Below are 17,201 nucleotides of genomic sequence, written 5' to 3'. Positions count from 1 at the left end.
AAGGGAGGTATTCCCTAGCTATTTAGGAAAACCCTATACAAATTGGGAGCGCACAGTCTAATTGTTTGAGGAGGTCAAGCACCGAAGATGAAGAAACGACCTCTGTTTCTACTGTGGAGTCCAGGAGCATTCGGGCCGCTGTCTCCAATGAGCCTCTTGAGAACTTGTGAAATGTGAGTGCTCACGTTCTGTGCAAAAGAAAGTTCAAGGCATAACATGGTTGTCTTAGATGGACAACTCTGCATATACCAGAATTGACCATCATTATTTGGTTATGTTCCTCTTAAAAATATGGATGTTGTTGCAGGCAAAATGTGAAAATCTGTACTATATCTTCTCATTTTTAGTTCTTCTTAGACGTATGTTGATATGACTTGGGAAAATAAGAAACAACTTTGTCTTGTTACAAAAATAGTAGCCAGTGTGTACAGATTTGACACAACACAACTTGTTCCGGGGGAATGAAAAGAACAATGCATTATATGTTTGTTTTGGAGAGCACAAAGAAACAGTTTGATTCATGCTAAATCTATGCTCAATAAACCAGTAATTTTGACATATTCTTGCCGACTCACCATTTCCTTTCCTTTAATTGATGAGTTCACAGTATTGCCATATTCACAGTTCTTGTCACCCACAGTCATGAGGCGTCTGAAGAGATCCAAGGCACAATACATAGAGGAAAAGACAGGAACTGCTGCAAACCTCTCCATGGATCCTGATAGATAAAAAGTCTTTATCCTCGTCTTTGAAAAAGCAGATATTCCACTGTCTCCACTTGAAATATTGATTGCCCCACTGTGCATGTGGCAACTATTTCTTTTGGTCATAAATAGTTCTTGCCTAAGGAAGAAAAGGACAGGCTAATTGAAAAGCTTCACAACCGCGGGATAGTGCTTATTTTTCACTAATTTTTTTTTATTAAAAATAAGTTCTAATTAGCTGCAGTAACTGCCATGGAATAAATAAAATAAAGATGAAAGATCTCTGGCTTAAAATGGATAAGTGATATACAGGAGTCAGTAACGAGGCTTTCTGTCTTCAGTAGGTTAATGACTATTTGCGCCATGTCAGGTAAGGACATAAATAGAGGCTGTCCTCTTGTATACTGTTAATGCATTATGTTTATTATGTTATCACCTTTGGGAGAAGTAATGCTCTGGCAGTGTTCCAGAGAGTCATTGATTTCTTACTTGCTAACATCTTGAACCAGGAATTGCTAATATATCTTGATAGTAGATGGATGTTCTTTTTACCGTTCTGAGACCCAGGCAATGCACATAACTGTACAGAGTCCTCTTCGATGGCATTATTTATCTTGTAAACCAGAAAATTTTGAATTTGAGAAGGAAGACATTGAGTAAGTCAGTTTCCATCTGACATTGTGTATGTCCAAGCACCCTTGGGCCCTGCTGTTTTTGAGTGGTCGTCACTACATTGGTCAGAGGCCTACAGCCTTTCGTAGGTGTTAGTTGGGACTTTTAACTAAGTTGACTAACCCATCCACCCCTGTGATATTTGGATGACCTACTGGTGACAGGTTTGAATTCCAATTGACCCAAGCAGAATTTGATAATAAACACTTGTTATCTGTCAGTACTATGGAAAGGCCTTTTTGGGGTGAAAAAGACGCCTGTTACTTTTTTTGCCAAATTTCCCTCACCCATACATCTCTGATTATGTTCATCTGACTAGCAATATAGCAATTCACCTAGACAAAGAACAACCCTTGTGTGGTTCCAAGTGGGTTACCCAAGCATACGACGCATGCCAGTAATTAAAATGTAGATGTTTGTCTGCAGCTCTACGGAGACGTCTGCATCAAAACCAAAAACCTGTAGTGGAAATAGATGCAAATGATATTTTGGTTGTTGTCACCCTGTTATAGAAATAAGGCAATACGAATTTGAGCACCCAGTATCTTACCTTTCCTCCAATAAGACATAATCAGAAAGAACTGCTCAATTATCGAGAGAGAACCACTGCCCGTGAAGCATGGGTGAATAGATTGGGGACTTGGTTGCTTGGGTCTACACAACCGTAAGAAAAAAATAGCAAATCATTTCAATCTGCAGATTTTATGGGATATACAATCCAAAAGTAGCAGACATGATGGAGGAGTGAGATTGCATCATTGGGCCCTGTCTGGTTCTAAAAACATCATCATAGATGCATTGTCTAAAAAATATTCTATCATAAACAAAGTAGTGGGACAGGCAATCACACCACCGAGTAAATTGATATTTTATGTTGTATTAGATGTGAAACAACTTACCCAAAGATAAGACAAGATAAGATAAGATAAGATAAGATAAGATAAGATAAAGATGTCTGTTGTAATCAACACTGGCTTTACAAGAAGATGTTCTAGAGCAGTCTCTCAACTCTTCTGTCCCTGTCACCGTGGTGTAAAGACCACTCTGGATCTGATTGTGTGATCTTTCTGGAGTCCACAGAGAGTTGACGGATGTAGTGTTATTAAATGTGAGCTGTGGCTGAGCCCCCACAAGGCCAAACAAAATGTGACCAGAGAAGGTAAACTCTTTCTGTGAGGAATTCCGAGCCCACTCTTGGTAACTCGCTTCAAGCTGCAAGACCGTCCTCAGAGAAGATACGGCTGCTATGTTTGCGAGAACTGTCCTGACACTACAGTGAGGAACGAAAAAACGTAAAGGATGCAAAGTATGTTAGTTAAAATAGCAACTAGCTTAAAAAAGAATCTGTCAAAAAAGAATGAAATCAGATGTAGGGACCAAAGTTTATAAAGGAACCAGAATATGAAATATGAAAGCTCGAACACTATCGAAAGGAAGGTGTTCAGTGTTATATTATGGGAAATGTAAAAAAAAAAAAGTGAAAAATAACACTGTCCTCAATGGAATTTACCACGCCCTATGCAAACTCTGTCTCTGTTTACCTCGATCGGCACACCCTCTTCTGTCTTAGTTTTTGCATTTTTTTCACGAGGGTTGAAATAAATTAATTTGTATTCTGGGACTCCTGTCCATAACCCCAGGTCAGGGAAGTCATACAGTGAATACGGTAAAACTCTGAGTTATCCAGCGTGTTAAAAAGGGTTAAAAAAATATTTTGATATTCCACAACCCCGACTTCTGGAAATGTATGTACCTGCTTTTATTTAGCAAATATGTAATATACTTCATACCACTAAAATAAATGTACGTTATAAAATTCTCACAATGCCAGAATATCTACACAAAATTGATACTCTACATATTTGATAAATAGAAGGCTTTACATAAAGCAAACAGACGTGTGAAAAATCAAAACTTTTTTTTACATTAATGGTGCTGTGTTGGGCGCGCTGAATAATTCAGTTCGCTAGTGCACTTATTAGCTGGAGGACAATGGCATCAAAGTGTGTGAATGGGCTGCAATCTCAAACAGAAGTGCTGGTGCCTTTGAAATGCACTTCAGCTGAGCTCAGGCAGTGGAAAATATAAATACTAGAGACTATGAATTCACCAGTGATTTTTCAGCCCAGGTTATCCATATGCATGAATTTATTTAGCACTTTCCTATCAAAAGTTACTGATTCAATGCCAGACTACCTTTCATATAGTAGGCAAGGGTGGAGGAGCACTAGCTCGTGCTGTGTTCAGCGTGATGGTTGGGGGTGGGGCTGAATCCTGCAATTGCAGGATGACTGCTGCACCTCTCAGTGCGCATGTCCGGCTGGCTGTCTGTCTTGCTAGGGCCAGCCCAACATGTGCACGTAGACCCAGCAATCCCAGGGCTGTCAGTCGTGGGATTTGTGGCACAGGCCCCAGCCTCAAAATGAGCACCAGGTTAGCCTGCTCCCACCAATCCTGGAGCTGATCTCATGCTGATAACAGCGTGAGAGCAGCTCCAGGATTGGTTGGATTGGTGTTCCACTGAGTAGAAAGGAAGTTCTTCAATTCATGCTTGTGGACACCGGGGGAAAAGTGCCACACCGGGAGAGCTGCATATATGGTGAGTTTGGTGTCATCGTGCCCCAGCATATTTTAGTCCTGCGAGCTGCCACTGGTAGTAGGTGATGTGTCCTGCAACAGAGATGCTAGAAACTCATGCAATCTGTTGTAACATGTTATGCCTTACATGCATTTGGGGCAATTTATTCTACGCACCTCCTTCCCATGTTTGTACTAAGGGCAGCTGTGCATAGGGGCCTTATAAAAGTGGCAGATACTGTAGCTTTAAAAATAAAGAAAATCCTTTTAAACACAGCTTAGTGAGTAGGTGAACCGGCTAATGCCACTGCATAGGTCACAACCGGGCATCTGGTGTAAAAACTGATAGAACACAGACCCGCAGAACATTGGGTCTACTTACATGCAGGACATGTGATGCTTAGTTTGTGAACACAATACCTTCTTGCTTCAAAAGCCATTCAGATTACTGTGTTCAATATCGGCTACCCTTGAACCCAGGCCTACAATGACACCAATTTTGTATGTGATCTAACTGCTTCTGAGAGCTAAGAGATGTCTATACTAACCATAGCTACACATTATTAAATGGCCTGTTTTTTACCTTCCATAAAGGACCCAGGTTCCTCTTACGAATTCTGTTCGTCTCACTGTCCACAAAACTCATTCCAGATGCGGGTGTCACACCCAGTGGTAGAACAGAAAGAACAAACCAAATATTAGAGAAATAAAGGAGCACTTTCAGCAATGCCATAAAAAAACTGGAAAGGTTATTTGCCCATCACTGAGCTGATTTGTAGCAATACTGTACTCAGCCCAACCAAGATGTCTTAATTTGTTCATAGCCGGGGCTCACATCCTAGTGGGCTTTTTATCACTACTAGCAGCTCGGATATATCACACAGCTGCAGAATTCTAAGCTCCTTACAGAAACAACGTGATAGTCACTTAAAACACGAGTGTCTAAAGAATGTGTGAGCTATAGTGAATGGCATGGTGCTCTTGAACATTCTTTTGCAGTTGGTGACCAATGATGGCGCTTTGCCTGCAAACCTACATATCCATTTCTTATATCCTTTTCATTGTTTACTACTTGAGAGATGCATTGCTCCTAAAACTTGCTGTTCGTACTCTCCTAGTTGTGCCACTCTGCCTCCTGCACCAGTGATAATCTATGGATACCTGGAATTTAAACTTACTCATACGTGTGACTCCTGAGGATTTCCATGAACGGCTTCAGTTTCTGTTTGGTTGGAAGGGGTTAGGCAGACAGTGTCTGCTCTTGAGAATCTGTTTAAGCTGTCATTGCCCCCTTTTATGTTTAAGTGTTCCCTTGCTCCTCTAGTGATCAGTCTGTTGTCGTGAGGTTAAAAGTACAATTGGTTCTGAAGGACCATGGTACCCAGTGAACGGGTGGAATAACCCTCTTCTGCATTCTGTAGTTTGTGTAGAATGTATGATGGAACAACAAATGCTGGAACCACGCATGCCTAAACAACAGAGTCGGAACAACGACTGCGTTGTTACCACGAATGCCTTTAGCACGCATGTCTTTACAACGATTTTTCATTGTAAAGGGATGTGTGGGACGGCATGCATAGTTCCAGCACGCAACCCCCCACCTGCCCTAACGCCCAGAAGTACCCCACCCCTAAAACTAAACCTACCGACACCAGCCCCTAAATCTAAACAACCCCGACTCCCCACCCCGCCCCTAAAGCTAAAACTACCCCGACACCCGACCCCGCCCCTAAAAACTAAAACTACCCCGACCTCCCACCCCTGCCCCTAAAAACGAAAACTACCCTGATCCCCCACCTCCGCCCCTAAAACTAAAACAACCCCGACCCTACTCCTGCCCATAAAAACTAAAGCAACCCCGACCCCCCAAAAACTAGGACAACCCCGTCCCACCACCCCTGCCCCCTAAAACGAAAACTACCCCGACCCCCACCCTTAAAACTAAAACTACCCCAAGCCCCCACCCCTAAAAACTAAAACAACCCCGACCCTCTACCCCTAAAACTACCCTGACCCCCCACCCCGCCCCTAAAACTAAAACAACCCCCACCCCTAAAAACCAAACTACCCTCAAACCTGCCCCACTTACCTGACCGCGTCCTCTCCCGATGCTGACTCCCTTTTTCTGTGCCTTAACCACGCATGTGGGTTGTTCAGCACATGCGTGGTTAAGGCACAGAAAAACGAAGTCGTTCACGCAAGCGTGGTTCCGTTTGCGTTGTTCACAACTTCATTGTTCCGGAGTCGTGCTTCTGGGTGTTTCCCGTTTGTGTGTTTTGATACATTGTTCTCTTGTGTTCTGATGACCATCACAGAATGGAAAAGGAAGAGGGCTTTCGCGGATTGGGAAAAGTTTCCAGACAAAAAGCTGTTCTTGAAAGGTGATGCTCTGTCTGTAGTGATAACTGTTACCTTTTACTTGCTGTTTTGTCATCATAAACTCTTAAGTTATGATTATGGCTCATTGTTTTTTTATTTTTACTGTTTTCATAGCTAAATACAGACAGAAAACAATGTGTTTTCCCAATGTATTTATTTTCAAAAGCAGAAAAAAAAAGAAAATTGTGCTTCTTGTGAATGACTCTCCATGCTGTCCTTCAAGAATTCTAGGCCAATAGCTGAGCAGATACACAGCACAGGAGTTGAAAAACAGGATGAAATTTCCTAAAATGCAGGCACATTGTTAGAAATGGGGTTTCTGGTTGGCTAGGATATGCACCTAAGCCAGGCAGAACCCACCCACTCTAGTCAGGGTGAGGGAGTTACACGTCCAAGATAACCCCTGTTCACCCCCTTGGTAGCTTGGCACGAGCAGTCAGGCTTAACCCGGAGGCAATGTGTAAAGAGTCTGCACAACACGTGACGCAATAAATACACCACAAAGGGAACACAACACCAAGTTACCAAGTTGTGTTTTGTACACAACATCATTAGACCAAACATAACATGTCAGTAATACCCTGCTACTCAAGCAGTTGTCAGAATGTTACATAATACTGTTACTCTGCAGAAATCAGTAGTACTCACACATAACATTCAGGTTACTTATTATTCTGCAACATAAGCAGTAGTCACGAGATCATTACTATAAAAATGCACTTGTCATAAAAAATATCATAAATACCCATACCAGGAACATTAGAAAACATATGGCAAGTCATGAAAACATATTAGCACATCATGCCCTTAAAAGGAACATTGGAAAATGTATTACACATCATAAAAAAACAAGTTAGCATACAAGTCCCAGCATGCCCCTACAAGAACATCCGAAAAGAATATGTCCAGAAAGAGTATGTGTCTTTAATGATGAGGGCACCTCTAGTGCCAGGAGGTAAAACAAGGAGGTCTCGGCGCTCCTCGGCGCCAAACGGGAGCAGCTCTGATGATTGGACGTTGGGGGGCGACATGCACCCCCTTCGTTTTTATATAGGGACCCCTTCTGGGTCCACGCCCGAACTAGGGTGACCACAGTCTCTGCTGGCCCTCCCGGGGGGAACAGAGCAAGAGAAAACAACCAGGAAGGGGGCCCAGCGGTGCCAGGGGGCCTCCAATGAGGCTTCCGCCCCACCTGTGAGTCCTCCTTACTTTGTGGGGGCTCGATAACAACAGTGGCCCCCTGGCACACCAGGGAAAGGGTCCAGCAGGCACGTGGAGCTTCCGATGAGGCTTCCCTCCCGGCTGCGGACCGTCAATGGCATGGAGGGAGGCTGGTGACAAAAGACCTCCAATGAGGGCTTGACCCTGGGAGGCAGCTGCGCCGCCCTAGCTGAGAAGCCCACACCCAGCGGACCACACTGTTGACCTTGGCTCATAAGCAGATGTAAGCTGGTGCCCCGGGAGCGCTCCTCGGGTCGTGCTTTGCCCCGGGGGCACTTCACGAAGCGCACTGCCAACGCACTCAGATATGCATGAACGCCCCGGGTCGCGGCAGTGATTTCGGGACTCCATGTAATGGAGGAAGTGCGTTCCAGGCGCTTTCAAGAATAGAACCACTGGGGCCCTTAAGGCGCTAGGTAAACCTAGTAGAGCGCTCACCAGGCGCTATGCTTAATCAAAAGTGGAAGAGCTTCTCCAGGCGCTTTCGAGGGCAATACGATGAGCGCTCACCAGGCGCTATTCCCCATAAGAGAAAAAGCAAGCTGGCGGTTGCAGGGGTCAGGGGCCACAGCACCCAGCCCCTGGGGGATACAAGGATGGAGCACAGGGCAGCAGGGCCCAGCAGCAGGCCAGCACAAAGGGTTGCAGACAGTGGCAGTTCCTCCAAGTTACCTAACAAGTCACAGTTCAGCACAAGATGGTTCCTGGTGAGTCCCTCCAGCAACAGTCTGTGTCCAGTTCCAAGCATGTTTCTTGTTCCCAAGTGTTCCTCAATTGCGGGGAAAATCCCTTGTACTTATACTCAGTTTTGCAGTGGATTAACAAAGAAGGGGAGAGGAGGTTCCAACCAGTTTCAACTGGTTCTGGGAGTGCCCCCTCTCGCCTCCAGCACAGGTGTCAAACCTCAGTTGGGGGTAAACTAGCCCTTTGTGTGAGGCCAGGGCACAGCCTTTACAGATGCATGAGTGCCTCTCCCTTCTCTCAGCCCAGGAAGACCATTCAGTATGCAGATGCACCTCTGTAACACTTCCACGCTCCCTGAGTACAGGCTGTCTGAAAAGTATGCACAAAGCTCCGCTGTCATTCTACCCAGACGTGGATTGGAGTCAAGCTGCAAAACACCAGTCATAAGCACAGATAAATGCACACTTTCTAGAAGTGGCATTTCTATAATGATAATAAGAAATCCACCTACACCAGTAAGCAGCATTTCTCACTACCATTACAACCATACCAGTCATGCCTACATTACCCCTCATAAATCAGACAATACCCCCTAGGCATAATGCATGGCATTTCCAATACAATCCTATGAGAAGGCAGCACTCACAGCAGTGAGAAACCAAATAGGCTGTTTGTCACTACCAGGACAGGCCACATTACTAGGTACATTTCCTGCCTTATACATATATAGCACCCTACCCAAAGGGCTAGCTAGGACCTACCCTAGGGGTGACTTATATGTAGTGCCCTGTAGTAAAAGGGCAGTTCTGGCCCTGGCAAGTAGAGTTAGATGCCAGGTCCCTGTGGCAGCAAACTGCGCATGCAGATCCTGCGCTAGCAGGCCTGAGACAGGTTTGAAAGGCTACTTCAGTGGGTGGCGCAAGCAGTGCTGCAGGCCCACTAGTAGCATTTAATTTACAGGCCCTGGGTGTAGGGATGCCATTGTACAAGCAACTTACAGGTACATTAAATGTGCCAATTACGCATAAGTCAATCTTACCAAGTTTACAAGGGAGATCACATGCACTTCAGCACTGATTAGCAGTGATAAGGTGACTAGAGTCATAACGTCAGCCAAAAAAATGGTCAGAAAAATTGGGAAGAGCAGGCAAAAAGTTTGGGGAATGACCCTGTAGGAAGGGCCAGGTCCAGCACACGTTAACATATATTTGTACATCATGCTGTTTACATGTAGATACTATTCGGCTACTTAATTCGCTAATACGCTTCAAACATCATAGTATTGAGTGCATATTTATCAGGTAAATAAATGTGAAAATATACCATTTTACAACTCAATTTACTCTCAAAACACAAAATAAATATGGATAAATACCAACAAGATGGCAACAAAATTAATATGGATAAATAAAGACAGAAATGTTCAAAAAATAAATACCATGAAACCGGGAGCCCTTGTTATGATCAATAATTAACTATTATGGTGTTTTACAGTGTAGGGGTTCTGTACACTGGGCAGTTGTTGAGCCCCGTATTGCGCCCTGCTTTTTGTTGGTCCTCCGTGATGTAATAAAGGATCGCAATTGGTTCCATCTCTGCCAAGCTTGCAGTTCCCACACTCTGTTTAGAGATGCGTAGAAAAAAAAAACACGCATCTAGTCATTTATTTTATTCAGAAAACAATTTCCAGAGTGGGTGCTTTAATCATGGCGTCCACTCAGCAATCCTTCAGTCGTGAAAGAAACTGCCACAGCTGTAGCTGACTTTGCATCACAGAAAACTTCAACAGGTACGCGAGGTTCTCGAACTAAGGTACCAATAGCCTAGTCCGCCCTGACCAACCAGCAGACCACCAACAAGACCATCGGTATTCACTTCAGTCTCTTTGTTGTATTGATATTATTTCATCACAAAAAAAACATGGGTTTTATGGAGTGTGGTCAAGTTCCACTGGAAAAGCTTTTTGTGTGTAGGTGTTCCCTATAGACACCAGGTTGTTCGATGGAAGTTGAGATGGCACGCCATGTAAGTCTACTTGGGAGATCTAGTTCGTGCTAACAACAACAACAATCTTTAGCTCCTGGTCAGGTGCAAATAAACTAGGTGGACTGGGGTGAGCTATTGAACATTACACATTCTTACTCTCACTCTTTCCCTCCCTGGTTCGCAGACTGTCAGGCTGAAATAATAGTCACTGTCTTCTGATGGCAAGACAGAGGGCCCTTGACTGTGTGCATCACTCCTTTCACTGATGCTGGTGGAGAGGGATCACTGGTACCTTCTGCATCTCCTGCCATGACTTTATAGATTACAAAACCTTTCTGTTACTCATTCACTGAGTATGAAAGCTCTCCTGAGCATATATGCTATTGTGAATCCCTCATCCCCCAAACTTAGTTTTATGGTTTGGAGAACTATGCGTGCGGGGGTCCCAACACCACAGCTGGCTCACAAGTGCTTTCACACCCAATGAATGAGCAGCAGAAAGTTGCACCTTTCTCATTGGTGTCTGCCACACTGCATGTCACAATGTCAGTGTTTGCTTCTGCAAACCCACATTCAGGCCCCTAGAGATATTAGAATGTGAGATATGCTTATGCATGCCCTTTCCCCTCACCTGACCTCTTGGAATGTTGCTTTACTCCCAGTCCCCTCTCCTTTCCTCTCTGTGGTCCTGACCTGTTTCCTTCTCTCCCCACAAATGGTATGCATTCTATTCTCCTCAGGAGAGGCCACCTGTCAGCTGTGACTGACTGGACCCCGGTGATGGTTGTGCTAACAATAAATAATACATCTTCACTTCAGGAGGCTTTCCTGTTCTCCTAACATAACTCCTTGAGGGGGTTCCTTTGAGGCTTCTACGTCTACCTTTAAACTCTGCGGCCCACAGCCCTCCTCATTTAACACAGAAGAGCTTGAGAAGTTTAACAAACCCTGGTCCACACCATGTCTGACTCTGACCCCAGGATGTGTTCTGTTTGCAGTGAGTGGGAGTTATGGAGCAGAACATCTGGTACAAGTATGAGGCAAAAACACTAAATACAGTGGAGTGCCAACATGTGCAAGCTGGAAGCGGGACCCACACGAGAGGATTAGTGCGGTCTCACTGGGGAAGATCTCCTGCAGTGTCTAGACTAAAGACGTGCTGTTCTCCCGTCTTGATTTACACCAGGTTTCACGTGGTGGAAATTAGCACTGCAAAAACCCCAAGGATGCTTGGATTTTGTGAATGTTGTAATTCCAACCAGTGGCGTCTCTAGATGTGATTTTTAGGGGGGGGACACAAGGGACCACTGATAAAATTGGCAGAATCACCTACAACGAGCACGTGTTTACATACAGACACGCACACACACACACTCCTGTTCTCTTCAAACCACTTTGGTCTCTTTTTTGACATTTACACTATTTTACTCCTCATATCTTTCTGAAACGTTCAATCTGTATGTCTGACACCTCATCTCGTTCCTCTTCAGTACCTTCGTTTCACTTTCTCATCCATGCACTTCCGCGCATCTCCTTCGCTTCGCCAATCTCCACGTACACACAAAGCATCCTGTACATACTATATTTTCTTTAACTTTCACCCTGTCAATATTTCCATAGTGTCTACCTCCTTCACATACTTTCACATATAATCACAGTTATTACTGACACACCTAACCATTGTTCTGTGTGCTCTGCAGAGAGGCCAAGGATTGGATGAGCATGTATTCTGAAGCCCTTTCTGACCCACTGTGGGAAATTTGCACTGCATTCGGCAAGAGATCCACAACTCTCAACTGTGGCGCACCCGCAATCTGAACTCACACAGCAACATAGGAGTGACTCTTTTCACACTACACGCTATAAGTGAGTAATATGTTGCATGAACTACAGTAACATACCATCCTGAAAAAAAGCAAATACTCTTAAGAAATGTAAGAGGAAATTAAATGTGAAATGTGAAGAGGAAATTTATTTTTTTCTGGCTACAGCTGGTGCTTGTTTCTGGTCCAGCGAAGACCTGGCCTGGCAGTTCGGGCTGAACTGTTACCCTGGGGATCAGGGTCAGGACTGATTTTCATATGGCTGGGTCCAAACTGGGGTGGCATGGTGAGCAAAAGAATTGATGGATTGAAAATAGATTTGTGACTAGGGGTTAATGTTTGGTTCTTCATTTCGTCCATCATTTGTGTTTGTTTGCTTTTGTTGCCATAAGTGCGCCAGGTATGCCCAGACATGGGTCCCGGGCTCACTGTGCCACTGGATTCAAGCTAGCCAGGATGCTTGTTTCCGGTCCAGGGAGGACCTGGCCTGGCATTTCGGGTTGGACTGTTCCCAGGGGCGTAGGAGACAATACATTTCTTGGGGGGATAGGGACAGCCTTGGGGACTTTTAATCTACCCTATACAAATCGCTTGTTGTTTACGAACTGCAGGCTCTGATACATATACACAATCATATATATTGGAAGTGAAATAGGGAGAAAGGAAGGCATGTTTTCACAGTCTGAAAGTATCTTTTATTGTTATTTACATTCCCAAAGTAATTAGTTCAAATGTGAAAATAACATGTTGATTAACCTTGCATCTTCATGCACTAAGCAAATCAAGGTAGGAGGGTAAAAAGGAAGAACATACCCTTTGCGCCCCACACCCATCATGCCCCTCGCCTCATGCCAATTGGCACCGCACTGGAGATATCAAAAGCGATTAGGTACAACAGCTGTAAACTGTGCTCGGAAACCATAGTTCTAATAACACTTCTACTCCTGTGTGTGATCTTGGGAAGCTCAGCTCCACATCAGTCATAACTAGAAGCATTTCAACTGAAGACGCTCTTGGAGTTACAGGCTATATAAACATGGATTCTCTAATCTCTGTATAAACCTCAGTCACTAATTTCTTTAGAAACGGCTGTTTGTGATGCACCAAGTCACAGCATGTAAAGAAAAGACATTCACTGATTTTAAAGAAAAGACATCAGAAAATGACTATGATAGGGTTATTACAGTCGAGTTCTGACATTACAATGCCTTCTGCCAGAGCTAGCAGCCATGGTAAAAGGCAGATCATGTCACAGAGCATAATTAATGCAGCTGTTTAAAGCAAAAAATTGAATGTTGCTTTTCTTTCTTCTGCTCTACTTTAATAGCTTGGAATGATAGAAGCTATGCACTAAGGTTTTAAGTGGTTTGTGGGAGAGTTGGTGGTGTGACCATTTATTATATGGGTTAAAATACCCCCTTTGTACATAAGGATATTGCAAGTCACCTTAAAGTTCATACCTTATGAACAAGCATTGGCAAAGCCAATAGGTCTCGCCCATGCAAGTTCTATTGCCTTTGCCAATGTGTTTTAGCCATGCTGTACACTAGTGAGACTACTATTCAGCATGGCTCAAAGTTAATGGCATAAAGGAGAATGATGTGTCATCGACTGGTGTGGCGTAGTATCATGGAGTAAGTAGAGTGTCCTAGAAGGGAGCAGTAAACTAACTTTAAAGGAACAGGGGTCCCTTGAAAAAAATGCAACACCACTCCCATAAACAATGATATTAAAGTAGTATGCAAATGGAATGTTTCATGCATTTATTCAATCAAAATATTAAAGATCAAATGTAGTGGGAAAACATCAACAGGGGAAATCGAGAAAGACTGGTATTCTGGCATTACACAAGTAATCTGGATGACCCAATGTCACCAATTACAAGAAAAATGTAAAAAGTAACATATATAGTACAGTGGTTTGGAGGAGGCTGGCCTGGTTTGTAATGGGTACCTATGGTACTTACACCTTATAGCACGTCCAGTTATCCCTTATTAGTGAAATGTAGGCAGTGTCTAGATGCCAGGCTCTCTAGGGGTGGCTGTAGCCAAGGCTTATCTAGGAGACATGCAAAGCTCATGCAATACCACTGTGGTCACACAGTACTCACACACATGAAAGAAAATACTCATTGTTACAAAAATAAAGGTACTTTATTTTAGTGACATAAATGCCAAAAATACCATAGAGACTATACTCCCTTAGGAGGTAAGTAATACACCAATTATATACACTAGTATGCAGCAATAGCAATAAAACAGTGCAATTAGTGAAAATCACAATGGTTAGAAATGGGCCTAGGGGAAACACAAACCATGTACTAAGAAAGTGGAATACGAATGTCGGTTTCCCACCTAGGCAAGTGTGGTGTGTAGAGGGGCGCTGGGAGTATTAGAAAACACCAAAGGTAAGTGATAGAACCCACCTCAGAGCCCAGGAAAGCAGGAGTAAAGCACAGTAACTTTCCTAGAACACACAAGAACACGAGAAAGAAGATAATGCAAGAACCAGAAGAGACTTCAAGACACAAAGGGTGGATTCCTGGACCTAAAGACCTGTGGAAGAATGCGACTAAGTCCAAGAAGCACAGAAGAGCCCAGGGAGAACAGGAGCCCATGCTAACCCGAATCAAGGTGCAAAAGAAGAACCACTGGTGAAGAACAACAGTCAGTACTGCAACTAAGAAGATTGATGCGGGTTCGTGGTTGGTGCAGATGATATACCACACCGGATGGATGGTTGCAGTCTGGTTTGCATCGCTGGATTCCACCAACAAGCCTTGGCACAAGCAAAGCTCATGGTTAGCGGAAAATGGCACTGCCCGGGACCAGGAGGGACCTGGTGGACTCTACCCAGGAGGAGGAGGAGGAGGAGGAGGAGGGGGCTCTCAGCAACTCAGAGAGCCCACAGAATACCAGCCAGTGCACACAGGAGTCCCCCAGCATGGGGACAAAGGAGTTGCAAAAGGAGGCTCATGCAGCACAAAAACAAAGGATCCCATGCCGCCAGAGAACCACTCAGGAAGCTGTGCATCTCAGGAAGGAGTGCTGGGGGCCAGAGCTACATTGTGCACAAAGAATTTCATAGAAGGATGCCACACGTATTGGCAACTGAAAAACACGTGGTGCACGGGGTACTGTCTTGAGTGAGAAGGAAAGCTCTTACCTCCACCAAAGTTGGACAGTAGGACATCAGGGCCATCTGGACCACTTCAGTCTACCACCCGTGATGCAGGATCCATGCAACTCGTCAGGAGAGGGGACCCATGCAAATGGTCATCGTTGCAGAGAGGTGCCTGCTGAAGCAGGGGAGTGACTCCCTCACTTCAAGGGAGATTCGTTCATTCTTCTGGTGCAGACTGAAGACAGGCTGTCCTCTGAGGATGCACCACCGGGAAACAGATGCATTTGCCTGCAAGAGCTGAAGATACAATGTTGCAGAAGTCGCCTTTGCTTCGTTGTTGCAGTTTGTGGAGTTCCTGGAGGGTCCAGATGCAGTTTCTTCGGTGAGAAGGTGAAGTAAAGGATGCAGAGGATTCCTGCTGGAGTCTTGCAATCTGAATCTGAAGAACCTCCCAAAGGAAAGACCCTAAATAGCCCTGAAAGGGGGATTGGTCAGCTAAACAGGTAAGCACCTATCAGGGGACGGCTCTGACCCCACCTGCTGGCACTGGCTACTCAGATGCTCCCAGAGTTCGCTGCCAACTTGGAATCCAAGATGGCAAAACCCAGGGACCCTCTGGAAGAGCTCTGAGCACCACACCTGGGGTGGTGATGGACAGGGGAGTGGTCACTCCCCCTTCCTTTGTCCAGTTTCGTGCCAGAGCAGGGACTGGGGGTACCTGAACCGGTGTAGACTGGATTATGTAAGGAGTGCACCAAATGTGCCCTTCAAAGCATTTCCAGTGGCCTGGGGAAGGAAGCTACCCCTTATAAACCTATTTCCAAAGGGAGAGGGTGTAACACCCCTCTCCCAAAGGAAATCCTTTGTTCTGCCTTCCTGGGCTTGAGCTTATCAAGCAGCAGGAAGGCAGAAACCTGTCTGAGAGGTGGCAGCAGCTGGGGCTGCCTGGAAAACCTCAGAAGGCTGGAATGGCAATACTGGGGGTCCTCTAATGAGCCCTCAGAGTGCATGAAATCATACAACCAATTCTTGCAAAAGCCTTGGGGTATGATTCCAACATGTTTGATACCAAACATACCTATGTTCGGAGTTACCATTATGTAGCTGGGAATAGGGCGTGACCTATTTCCAGTACATGTGTAAAATGGCATCCCTGCACTCCTGAAGTCTGGGAACATGGTCCTGGAGGTCGTGGGGGCACCTCTGCTAGTGCAGGGGTGTCCTCACACACAGGTACTCTGCACCATGCCCTCAGGGCTGGAGGGCCTGCTATAGGGGTGACTTATAAGTGACCTGGTGCAGTGTAACTGGCAGTGAAAGGGTGCATGCACCTTTTCACGCAGGCTGCAATGGCAGTCCTGCAGAAGCCTTTGCATGGGCTCCCTATGGGTGGCAAAAAAAATGCTGCAGCACATAGGGATCTCCTGGAACCCCAATGCTCTGGGTACCTAAGTACCATATACTAGGGACTTATAAGGGGGCACCAGTATGCCAATCTTGGGTGAAATACTGGGTTACCAGTATGCAACGACCATAATTTAAGTGAGAGAGCATAACTACTGGGGTCCTGATTAGCAGGATCCCAGTAGACACACTCAAACACACTGGCAAACAGCCCAAATGTGGGGGTAACCAAGCTAGAAAGAGGCTACTTTCTTACAAGGTTAGCATCCACAATAATGATTTACAAGCTTTTTTACACCCACTTTTACATCAATGACTCAAATAGTGAATCAAGAAGTCATTAGCTCATAGTACCTATGCTTATGCCAACTTATGTACAATATCATAAATTCAAGTCAAGGTACTTTGGCCGATGATATTTCGATCCCCTAGACAAGTATCAGGATCATCCTAAGCCTTCGTTAAGCTTGAGTTAAAAGGGTTACAGAGTGCTTGTAACCAAAACGGCGAAGATAAATCTGACTCACGTCTCATATGAGTGACAAGGCAATCAATGGAGATCTGAATCTCATTTAAAGTGCCAATGCCATAAAGTAGTAGTAGAGTGGAGTAGTGTCACTGTGCAATA

General features: G+C 44.7%; 1 long non-coding RNA gene across 1 annotated transcript in view; it reads right to left on the bottom strand.

Annotated features, from left to right (window-relative positions):
* Nucleotides 1-575: 575 nt before the first annotated feature.
* LOC138296771 (uncharacterized) overlaps nucleotides 576-17,201 on the bottom strand; it is a 338,898-nt gene continuing 322,272 nt past the window's right edge. Inside the window, exon 8 of the long non-coding RNA XR_011203895.1 lies at nucleotides 576-843. This is a non-coding gene — a long non-coding RNA (uncharacterized lncRNA). The remainder of the gene's footprint in view (nucleotides 844-17,201) is intronic.

This window comes from Pleurodeles waltl, chromosome 5, assembly GCF_031143425.1.
Source record: "Pleurodeles waltl isolate 20211129_DDA chromosome 5, aPleWal1.hap1.20221129, whole genome shotgun sequence".
NCBI classification, from domain to species: domain Eukaryota; kingdom Metazoa; phylum Chordata; class Amphibia; order Caudata; family Salamandridae; genus Pleurodeles; species Pleurodeles waltl.
The sequence above is the reverse complement of the archived record's forward strand: the minus strand, read 5'-3'. Positions and strand labels throughout refer to the sequence as shown.